The 11,050-nt window shown below is 41.5% G+C and overlaps 1 long non-coding RNA gene across 2 annotated transcripts in view; it reads left to right on the top strand.

Moving 5' to 3' along the window:
* The window catches only part of LOC138742648 (uncharacterized), a 13,827-nt gene extending 3,548 nt beyond the window's left edge, over nt 1-10,279 (top strand). For both annotated transcript variants that reach the window (XR_011344338.1, XR_011344337.1), the window contains 2 exons: nt 3,710-3,797; nt 6,500-10,279. This is a non-coding gene — a long non-coding RNA (uncharacterized lncRNA). The remainder of the gene's footprint in view (nt 1-3,709; nt 3,798-6,499) is intronic.
* The last annotated feature ends 771 nt before the right edge of the window (nt 10,280-11,050 follow it).

The raw sequence follows: 11,050 nt of genomic DNA, 5'->3' as shown, positions 1-11,050 counted from the left end.
TTTGGCGCACAAGTCCGTGCCGCCCAATTAACCTACACCCCCAGTATGTACTCGTGGACCAAAATGGCGTGTTACCGTACTGTATATCTAAGTTAAAAATTAAAAGGTTGGCCACCCCTGGTTCAGAGGGGATATGAGTCAAATGCAGGCAAATGGGTCTAGCTTGGGTGGACAACTTGTTGGTTGGTGTGAATAGGTTTGGCCAAAGGACCTGTTTCCATGCTGTAAAACTCTTTAAGACTTGATGAGACTTAATTTAAACTTTTCCATTCACTGGTTGTGCAACAAGATGATAAACCTCCAAATGAAATATCAAGACTATTTTAAATCCAACCATCACAGAGTCAATTATTTCCTCTATTTTCAGTAACTTTCACTAACTACATGGAAATCAGTTTTAAGCAAGAAAGTAACAAAATACACAGGTTAATTGACGTGTAAAGTGGCACATTTAATGTTTGACAATGAATCAGACAAACTGGGCAAAGAACAGACACCAATGGGTTCAAATGTACATACTCATTTGGCAGGGCATTCCATAGCCAACAAGGATACCCATATCCGAACAGGATGTCACACCTCAACCACCAGACATCAAGGGAGACAACTGCATAAAAGTCTCGACTGGATGAAATAATTAGTGTGCTGGTCTTGCTAACTGGCTGAACTATTAAGATACCTGCCAAATATTGAAATGTGGACACATTTAGATACACAGTACGGTAACAGGCTCTTTCGGCTCACGAGCCTGTGTGCTGCCCAACTGATTTGGTACGCTTTTGAATGGTGAAATGAAACCGAAGTCCCTGGGGAAAACCCACGCAGACACGAGGAGAATCTACAAACTCCTTACAGACACTGCGGGATTCAAACACTAGTCCCGATCACTGGCGCTGTAAAAGCGTTGCGCTAACTGCTATGCTCTCCGTACCGCCCTCTGTAAAGGATATTTCCAGTAGTCGAAATATTTCCAGGAGCACAAGGCAAAGCCTCAGAAGAAAAGGATGTCCTTTTAGAACAGAAGTGGGGAACTTCTGTTTACGTGTTTGTGTGAATGTAGAGATCAACCAAAGCCTGTCTAAGGGAATCTTCCCTACATAAAAAAGACAACTTTCATTTTGTCTTGTGCACAAATGTGCATTCTCATCCAGACTCAATTAAAATTTGTATGTCTTCTGAAAAAGCTTCTTTCCTCCAGTCCCAAACTCCATGGCCCATCCTTCCTGTGATTGATTTCATGATCTCCCTAGTATCTCCTGGGACATCGTCCCTATTTTGCCCTCCACCCTTTCCCCATCTGAACACCTAGCAGTGGACTGCAGTGCCTAATTCTAATGGGCAATATGGGCTTCCTGTTTGGGTTCTTGCTCTTATATTTGGAAGTTAGCCAGAATGAGGTGAATCAATGGAAGTCATTGGGTATATTTAAAGCATAGGTTGTAAGGTCCATCATTAATAAAAGTGCCAAAATTTATGTTGGAGAAGGGAGGAGAATAGGGTTGAGAGATGAAAAATATATTAGGCATGATCGAATGGTGGATAAGACACAATGGGCAGAATTACCTAAATCTTAAAACTTTTCCATTTGGTGGTTGAGCAGGAGATTAGGATTTACAGCAGTAGGTAAATTTCCTATATAAATCAAGGCCATAGCATATTACAGTCTGTTTCCTGATGTTGGTTGCCATTTGCCATATCAGTTAAAACCAGGAACTGTCCAGGTGTACCCTGGTGATGCCACAAAAACAATCACAATGGTCTCCTATTCATTGGTACATTGATGTGGATATGTTTTGTGCTCTGCATTGAGAAATGAATTTTACCTCTCCCTTCAATTCAAAAGTAGCTAAGAGTGAAACCTTAGTATGTCTACTCACTTCCCACCATTTTCATCTGTTCTACTTTCATTCTCTACTGCTTCATAAGTCATATAAATAATAATAAATTTAGAATCTAAAAACAAGTAAAGAAAGCAAATGCATTGCAGACCAGTGTGTGGTATTGAACTTGTCAAGTGGCCCCTTTTCGCTAATTTTGACATGTCTGGTTTCCCTGCTCTACATAGATGAAAGACAATCTGATCCTTCAGTGCTAATCTCTGCCAGAATTGGTGAGGTGTTTATGGAAGTGATGGGACTAGCGTATGTACTCTAACTAGACATCTTAATCCCTTGCATTTGTGAGGGAGAAAATTGAAGATTTGTTTCTCTAAGATAAAACGTGAGCTCTGGAAGGAAAGATACTGGTGAGACATTGTATAAAGAACAGGCATCCACGTAACATGAAGTATGTGATATCTCATGTAAAACAAGCCTACAATTTATGCTTTAACAATCCAATGCTACTTGCTCGATTCAAAATTCCTTTATTGCCTTGTAATAGTACAGAACATGTAATATTACACAAAATTGCTTTCTGCCTGCTGTAAGGCTGACAAGGAGTTGCTATTAGTATTGCCAGGCACTCCTTACACTAAGAGAAGTAAGAGAGTCTCTTCAGCGTCATTGAGTGTCTGTGGATTCGCCTCCAGCGTTCCCACAGCTCCAAGCTGCACAGACTCCTGTTCAAATCCATCGGCAACCCAAGCTCAGATCCAAACTTCTGGCACAATCAGGAAGATTTCAGTTCCTTAAGTCTCTTGGGTGTCCTTCTTGCCCTTAGCACCCTCTTGAATCCCAGTTCCGATACATGGTTACCATGAGCCAGAATTCAGTAGCTTACAGACTGTGTGGATCCCCCGATCGCAAATCGTAGCAGGTCCATCAGCTGCTGAACCCCCTCACTGGTCCGTTGCTATGATCACCTTCCCTATAGAGTTGTCTCCTCTGCTTCTCCTTTTCAACAGGGGTGTTCTCCCTGCTTCTGGTGCCCTGCACCAGTCCGCTGCTCCCTGGAGTCTGCAACCCCTCGAAGCTGCTGCTGAGCACAGGTGTCACCATCTTGGGCAAAGACCTCCACGGTTGCAGGATTTTCCTTATAAACACTTTTGGTTCCTTTAACAGGCCATTTAAAGGTGCTGCCAACTTGAGAACCAGGCATTTGAACCATTTGGAGCAGCGCTGTATCTCAGCTCTCTGCTCTCACCCTCCCAGGCCCGCACCAGTTGCCATTAGCATGGCCTCACAGAGATTATTCTTCTTTGCTTTGCAAGTACATTTATTAGATGTGGTACCACACAGTGAGAATATTGATGTGATGCCCTCTTTTATGACCTCAATTACTATGGGATATATTTCACCTCTGGAATGATCATGCTGGGGTTGACACTGAATAGCTTCCCAATACCCAGACATCACAATGAACTTTTAAAGTTCTTCTTCTGACCTCAAACCTTTATTGAATAGTAGAAAATGATACAAAAGCAGCCTCTAGTGTCTGGGAATGTACTACAAAAATAAAATCCATACTTCTTCACATGGAATTTTGAAGTAAATAAAATCTGCTTTTTTACAGTCTCTCACGGTACACATGAATAGTAGAATAATAAACTTATTTCAAACAGAAATTACACTGAAAGATCATTTCATTCTCTTTATCATTTTGGGAGTCAGTTGTTAATATTATTGAATGATTACTGAAGGGTTTACCTGTTTACTTCCACTGTTTCATCTGTTTCAATGTTGATGCTATTCCATTTATATTGCAAGTTAACATAGTCCTGTAAGGTAAGACACATTTTTCTAAATTCTTGTTTTTACTATCGTAATAGGATGCTAAACATTTAAGTCACTGCAACCAAGTACTTGTTCATCTGCTGGCCTGGTGGAATCTAAATGCGGAAATGCAACTAAAAAGGGGTAGGTTTAAGGATCTGGGGTAGGGTGTATGTTTGACATTGTGTGTGTGTGTGTGTGTGTGTGTGTGTGTGTGTGTGTGTGTGTGTGTGTGTGTGTGTGTGTGTGTGTGTGTGTGTGTGTGTGTGTGTGTGCGCGCGCGCGTTTACGTGTTTGTGTGAACGTAGAGACCAACCAAAGCCTGTCTAAGGGAATCTTCCCTACATAAAAAAGACAACTTTCATTTTGTCTTGTGCACAAATGTGCATTCTCATCCAGACTCAATTAAAATTTGTATGTCTTCTGAAAAAGCTTCTTTCCTCCAGTCCCAAACTCCATGGCCCATCCTTCCTGTGATTGATTTCATGATCTCCCTAGTATCTCCTGGGACATCGTCCCTATTTTGCCCTCCACCCTTTCCCCATCTGAACACCTAGTAGTGGACTGCAGTGCCTAATTCTAATGGGCAATATGGGCTTCCTGTTTGGGTTCTTGCTCTTATATTTGGAAGTTAATAAGCAGTCTGATGATAAAAATAGAAGTCATGGTGGACCATCTGGTCCCTCATACTACAGAAACATTAACCCCCATATCCCTTGATTGTCTAAATGTCTAAAAAATTATTAAACATACATTGTGATTGTGTCCCTTTTAATCCTCTTTGTAGACACAGATCTAAAGATTATTATCTGGATGAAGATATTTTCTTCAAGCTAATCATGAAAAGCTAATCCCTTAGTTTAAGACTGACTCTTTAGTTCTAAACATCTTGTTCAGGGTTAACATTATCCCTGCATGTGGCATGTCAGGACTTGTAAGAATGTTGCATATTTAAATAGGATCTCTCATTCATCTGAACTCAAGACAGTATAGACCCAATCTGCCTCACGTGGCAAACCCAACATCCAAATCATCATTCTGGTGCACTTTAAGGGAACTCTTTTAATCACAAGCTTATCCTCAAGTTGGTAGGGTGGTTAAGGAGGCATGCATTGTTCGGGGCATTGAATTCAAGTGCCAATAGGTAACGTTACAGCTCTTTTTAAACTCTTGTTAGACCACACATGGAGTATTGCATTCAGTTCTCGTCACCTCATTTCAGGAAGGATGTAGAAGCTTAAGAGAGGGTGCAGAGGAGATTTACCAGGATGATGCCTGGAGAACAGTTAAACTTAAAATGTTGGCATTCACACAGCGTAGTAAGAGGTTATTTCAACCCACGATCCTGTGTCGTCCAATAACATCCAATTAACATATACCCACGGTACATTTCGAATGATGGGAGGAAACTGGAAACACCAGGGAAAACCCATATAGACACGAGGAGAACACACAAACTCCTTACAGACAGCATGGGATTCAAACCCCTGTTCTGGTCGCTGGTGCTGTAACGGTGTTGCACTAGCCAACCATGCCGTCCTTATGAAGCAAGGCTGACAGAGTTAGGGCTTTTCCCTTTGGAGCAACAAAGGATGAGAAGTGACTGAAGAGAGGTATATACGACTTTGCGGGAATAGATAGGGTGGATAGCTAGCACTTTTTACCTTAGCGACAGTAGAAAATATAAGAGGATTATGTGTTTAAGGTGAGTAGAGGAAAATTTAGGGGAGATGTCAGAAGTAAGTTTTGTTTTTACACAGAAAGTAGTGAGTGCCTGAAATGCATTTTCAGGGGAGGTGGTGGAGGCTGGTACAATGGGAACATTTAAAAGACTCTTAGATGGGCACGTGGATGTAAGAAAAATAGAAGGTAATGGGTGTGAGGTAGAGAAAGATTAGAATGTTGTGGAGTAGGTTTGCATAGGTCGGCACAACATTGTGGGCCAAAGATAGAGTGTTCTATATCTATGTTCTGTGTTCATTAAAGTGCCCAATTCTAATTACTGAATAGAATGGAGGATGACTACAGCTTTAAAAAGATAGTAGGTAAAGGAAAGGAGATACCTGACAGTTGACAATGTGGGTGATGTAAAATGATTAGGTAGCATGGAAAGTTTGTTCTGAAAAATTATGGTATAAAGATAGTTGGATGAAGTTTCAAATAACTAAAGTGTAATAAACATGATATATTTCAACTTTTGTCTGTTGTAGGGTGGCACAGTTGGCGTAGCGGTTAGCACAATGCCTTTACCGTGCCAGCGATCTGGACCTGGGTTCAAATTCCGCGCTGTCTGTAAAGAGTTTGTATGTCCTCCCCGTGTCCATGTGGGTTTTCCCCAGGGGCTCTGGTTTCCTCCCACTGTTCAAAAAATGCCAGGGTGTGTAGGTTAATTGGGTATGGGTTGAAATGGCCTGTTACCGTGCTGTATGTCTAAATTAAAAAAATTAAATATAAGATAAATGGTAATTTTTGGACTTCAGTTAGGGAACTCTTTTTCCTGTAAAATATCAATATAATTCATCTCTGAAAGGTGCAAAGGAAGTAAAATCTCTGAAATCCTTTAAGAAGCAGAGACTTTTCAGGGGATGCTTTATGAATGAATAAACAAAGAAGAGTTGGAGGCCAGCTTCACCGTGAGCCTTGATTTTTGATGAACAGTACCATTTTTATATGTATGCTAATATTCTGGATTGCAATGGTGGTCCTGTGATGGAATTATCAGATTTAATTGTGGAAAGCTGAATCAAATATATTCCTGTGAATTAGTTTCAAAGGTTCATTTTATGGTCAAGTAATAATATATATTAAAAATTGAATAAATGTACTTCAAATTTTATCTGCCGTAGGGCAAAGAAAGAGTTGCCATGAGCATTGCCCTTAACAATAGGAGAAAGAGAAGCAAAAGAGGGTCCCTTTGAAGACATTGAGTGTCTGTGGATCTGTGGATTTGCCTCCAGCGTTCCCATAGCCTCTGCAGCCGCACTGACTCCAGTTCAAACCATCGGCAACCAGAGTTCTGGATCCAAACCTCCGATACAATCAGGAAGACCGTCATGCCTGAGGCCCTTCAGAAGCCCTCTTTGCCTTCAGTACCCTTTTGAATCTCAGTTCTGATACCTGGTTCCCACGAGCCAGACACCAGCAGCCTGCGTGGGTGCTTTGACTGCAAGTCACCTGCTGCCTGTGTGGGATCCTCAGCTACTGACCCCCCTTGCTGGTCCACTGCCATGATCACCTTCCCTGTAGGGTTGCCTCCTGTGCTTCTCCTTCTCAATGGAGGAGAGGGGGATGTTCACCAAGCTTCTGGTGTCTGCTGTTCCCTCAGAATCTGCAGCTCTTCGTGGTACACTGCCCAGTGCAGGCATTACCATCTTGAGCACAGGCCCTGTGGTTGCAGGATTTTAAAAGTTTATGCACTTCAGTTTACATATGGATTATTTGGTGATAATGGTCATTTACTAATCAGTCATATTGCCATTTCCTGCCAACAATTTAAGCAATCCTTATGAGCTTAGTTTATATCGACTTATCAATATGAATCATCAAGACTTATTTTTAATCGATGTTGCCTGTACCAACAGAGATCATTGGACAGAAATTTGCAATGAGTCGTTACTCCCATTTTTTTGCTGTTCCAGCGCCCATTTCAATTGGTATCAAGTGGGCAATGTATTTGATTCCAGTCATTTTTCAACACAGCCCAAGATGAATGTCAATCCCTAAATATTTTAAATCTCAACTGAGTATAAAACGTGATGGAAACTTATCTTAAGCCTTAAGCAATGAAGAGTGGGAAGGTAGATTATGAAAAAAGATTAACACAAAATATAAAAAATGGACAGTAAAAGTTTTTATAATGATATAAAGCATTTACTCCCATTTTTTTGCTGTTCCAGCGCCCATTTCAATGGGTATCAAGTGGGCAATGTATTTGATTCCAGTCATTTTTCAACACAGCCCAAGATGAATGTCAATCCCTAAATATTTTAAATCTCAACTGAATATAACACGTGATGGAAACTTATCTTAAGCCTTAAGCAATGAAGAGTGGGAAGGTAGATTATGAAAAAAGATTAACACAAAATATAAAAAATGGACAGTAAAAGTTTTTATAATGATATAAAGCAGAAAAGGGTGGTTCAACTCAAGATGGGTCCCTTGGAGAGATGAGAAGGAACAATTGATATTAGGTTATGAAGAAATGGTTGCAGCTTTGAATGACTATTTTGTGTTGGACTTCACAGTGGAGGAACGTGTCTAGCATGACAGATGTTATGGATGTGATGGGAGGTGTGGACCTAGCTGCCATACCGTATATAGTCGTGTAATAGTTGATCCTATCATCCTATGTAATAGTCAATCCCCCTTTTGTTGAGCCAAAAAATCATGTGTTTTCCATATGTCCTGTGTAAAAGTTGACCGTCCCATTTTTGACCCCATCTGGCCGCCCATCCGAGCTCCCGACGCCCCAATCACCCACACATCAGAGCTCCCGACTGCTTTTCCCAGAGGATGGTAAATCTATGGAATTCGCTGCCCCCTGAAGCTCTGGAGGTGACCTTAGTGAAGATTTTTAAGACAAGGTTTGATAGATTTTTACAATGTAAGAGAATGAAGGGATAATGGAAAAAGGCAGGTAGGTCGATAATTTAAATGAGATTAAATTATCTCATTTAATGGTGGAGCAGGCTTGACGGACCGAATGGCCTACTCCTATTTATTATGTACTTAGTGCCAAATAGGCAATTGTAAATCAATAACTTGTTTTGTCTTCTCAAGAAGAGGGTATTGTGCAATTTTTCTTAATATTCAGGACAAATTGTCCTTTCGATTATTGGAGATAATCCAATAATAACTGTTTGAGTCTGAGAAATATTAAATAACCTTAAAACGCTGGTATAGGTATTTCCAAATAATTATCAGCAAATTCACAATGAAGACTGAAAAAGGAGCCCTGCATATGTGCTACTCAGAAAAATAGAGGATGCCAACACGACAAGGCAAAAGGCTGGAACGATATCCTGGCGAAACCTTTTATGTACAAGTAAAAAAATTAAATATGTACTTGTAGATTCTGAGCAGAGTGGTGGTACGGGGGGTAGTGACTGGAGTGGCAGGAGGCCAGCATTGCACTAGATTGCTGTTCACCAGCTTCCATTACTGTGTCAGGAATGCAGGCCCCCAAAGCCCCTTGAATGAAGCCTTGTAATGGTGGCTTCCAGGGGCATTGCATTTGTTTCTTTGCTGCAGACTCAAGGAGATGTGAAGGTGCAGGTTATGAAGTAATGCAAGGCAAATGGCATTCAGACGTAAGGCTGATTCAAAAGAAGGAATTTTTTTGTTCGTGGAGGTATTAAGAAATCACCATCTTTCTTAAGGCTCGGTGTTGCCTAAATTGCTGAGGGTGGAAAAGAGATTACTGATTATTTCTAATTCATCCTGAACATGTGCCACATTTGTGTGGCCATCAGCAAATAGGAGATCATAAATAAGTTCTTCCAGCACCTGTCACGATTCTTGTACTTTTCTCAAGTTGAAGGAGCATCTGAATCTGATCTCATTTAGGATTGAAAACCAAGTGAGGCAGTGCAGAAAACACCTCACCTTTGCCTGATGACAATTTCCATAAGGGAAGTATTGAAATGATGCCTCCAGTCCTAAAGATATGAGGTTTCTACCAAACCCCAGTGGCACAAACTTCTTAGTCAAACATGTTGGCAGTTTGGCAAAAATGGCAGGGCTTTCTGAGCTGCTGTGATGGCAGTGCTACCACTGATGCGGATTCACAGAGAGCAGGGAGTGGAGACACAGTGCTCCCATAGGGTCCAACCACCTAGTGTGATAGTACAGATCTATCACCAATGTACATAGTGTATATAGTTGCTGTATCTAGACTGTGCTTACAGCGATTGGCTGAGAGCTAAGCCACACCTATTGTCTGGGCCTTAAAGGGTTGTGTCCCTAGCCAGGTCGGATCATTCCGGACTGGTCGGCCACCTGTGAAGAGCTCCTGTCTTTTGCTAATAAAAGCCTTGGTTTGGATCAACAAGTCTTTGATTCTTTCAACGAGCTCTACACCTAGTCCAACTTCCAGCAGCTCTGCATAGGCTTTTGACGGCCTGTTAACGGAGCCGATGGTGGTTTTATTTGAAAATTCTGTAACCGCGCTTAAAATGGCCGCATTCTCGAGGGGTTACAGACTCTGGGGAAGCAGAGGACTGGCATAGGGCAGCAGAAAATGGGAAGAATACACCCCCCCTCCCATTTGAAAAGGAGGATATGACCCATGGGATGGTGATCACATTGACGGACCAGCGAGGGGTTCTGCAGGTGAAGAATGCACAGGCTGTTGGCGACTCGAGGTAAGGAACCTGAGGCTGCTGGCAACTGTGGTTGAGGGATTCAAACCAGGCTGTGAACTGCTGGTGACAGGCTCCGGACTGACTGAAGGGGCACCAGGTATTGGAACTAGGATGCGAGAGGGTGCCGAGGGCGTTCCTGATCGTGTTGGAGCTTTGGGTCTTGAACTTCGGGTGCTGATGGTTTGGACTGGACCCTATAAGGCTGTGGGAGCAGTGGAGGCGAATCCACAATCACTCAGGAACTCTCTTTTTGCTTCTCTTTCTCTGACTGTCATAAGAGCTTCAGGCAATTTCTGCCAATGGCGAATCTGTCTGCCTTACAGCAGATGAAAACCAAGTTTGTGTAATATTACATTGTCTTTTTTACATGACAATAAAAGAATCATGAATCTTGAGTTTGGTTGACCTGCACTATCTGCATTTATCGTGGTATTGGTTGACGGTGGAGAACAAGAGTCTCTCTCTATTCCCTGTACTGAGGATACAAGTTTCAGGATAAACTTCACATGCCATCACCAACAGATCAATGGATAATGCATATCACCTTCATCTTTTTGGAAGAATAGAGCAAATAGAGCACTAGGGTCGTAGAAGGAAAGAGGGATACCCTGACTACAGATATTATCCCTTACATTTAACAGTATAATGCCAATGTGGAATAGAAGGCAATCACCTGCAGGTGGTAGAGTCTAATGTAGAAATAGTACCTGATCACCAGCATTCCTAATGAAGGGCTCATGCTCGAAATGTTGACTGCCTTTTACTTCCTGATCTGCTGAGTTTCTTCAGCACTTTTAGTGGACTGTGTTTACACTGCACCATGTTTTGTATTTAATTGAAAAGAGCTGGCAGCTTCCAGCGATTGAACAATTAGGAAACAAAACCCTGAACCGTGAATATGGTTGTAAATAATTTGGTACTATTAAAGTCAAATCAAATTTAGTGAACTGATCATATATATCAAAAACACACCCTGATTGCTTAAATGAGATTAGCTTATCAACAAACGTACATTAAAAACAACGGGTAAAGAAC

The sequence above is a fragment of the Narcine bancroftii genome, chromosome 9 (genome assembly GCF_036971445.1).
Source record: "Narcine bancroftii isolate sNarBan1 chromosome 9, sNarBan1.hap1, whole genome shotgun sequence".
In the NCBI taxonomy this organism is placed as follows: Eukaryota; Metazoa; Chordata; class Chondrichthyes; order Torpediniformes; family Narcinidae; genus Narcine; species Narcine bancroftii.
Note: the sequence above shows the minus strand (reverse complement) of the source record. Positions and strands in the feature narration are given on the sequence as shown.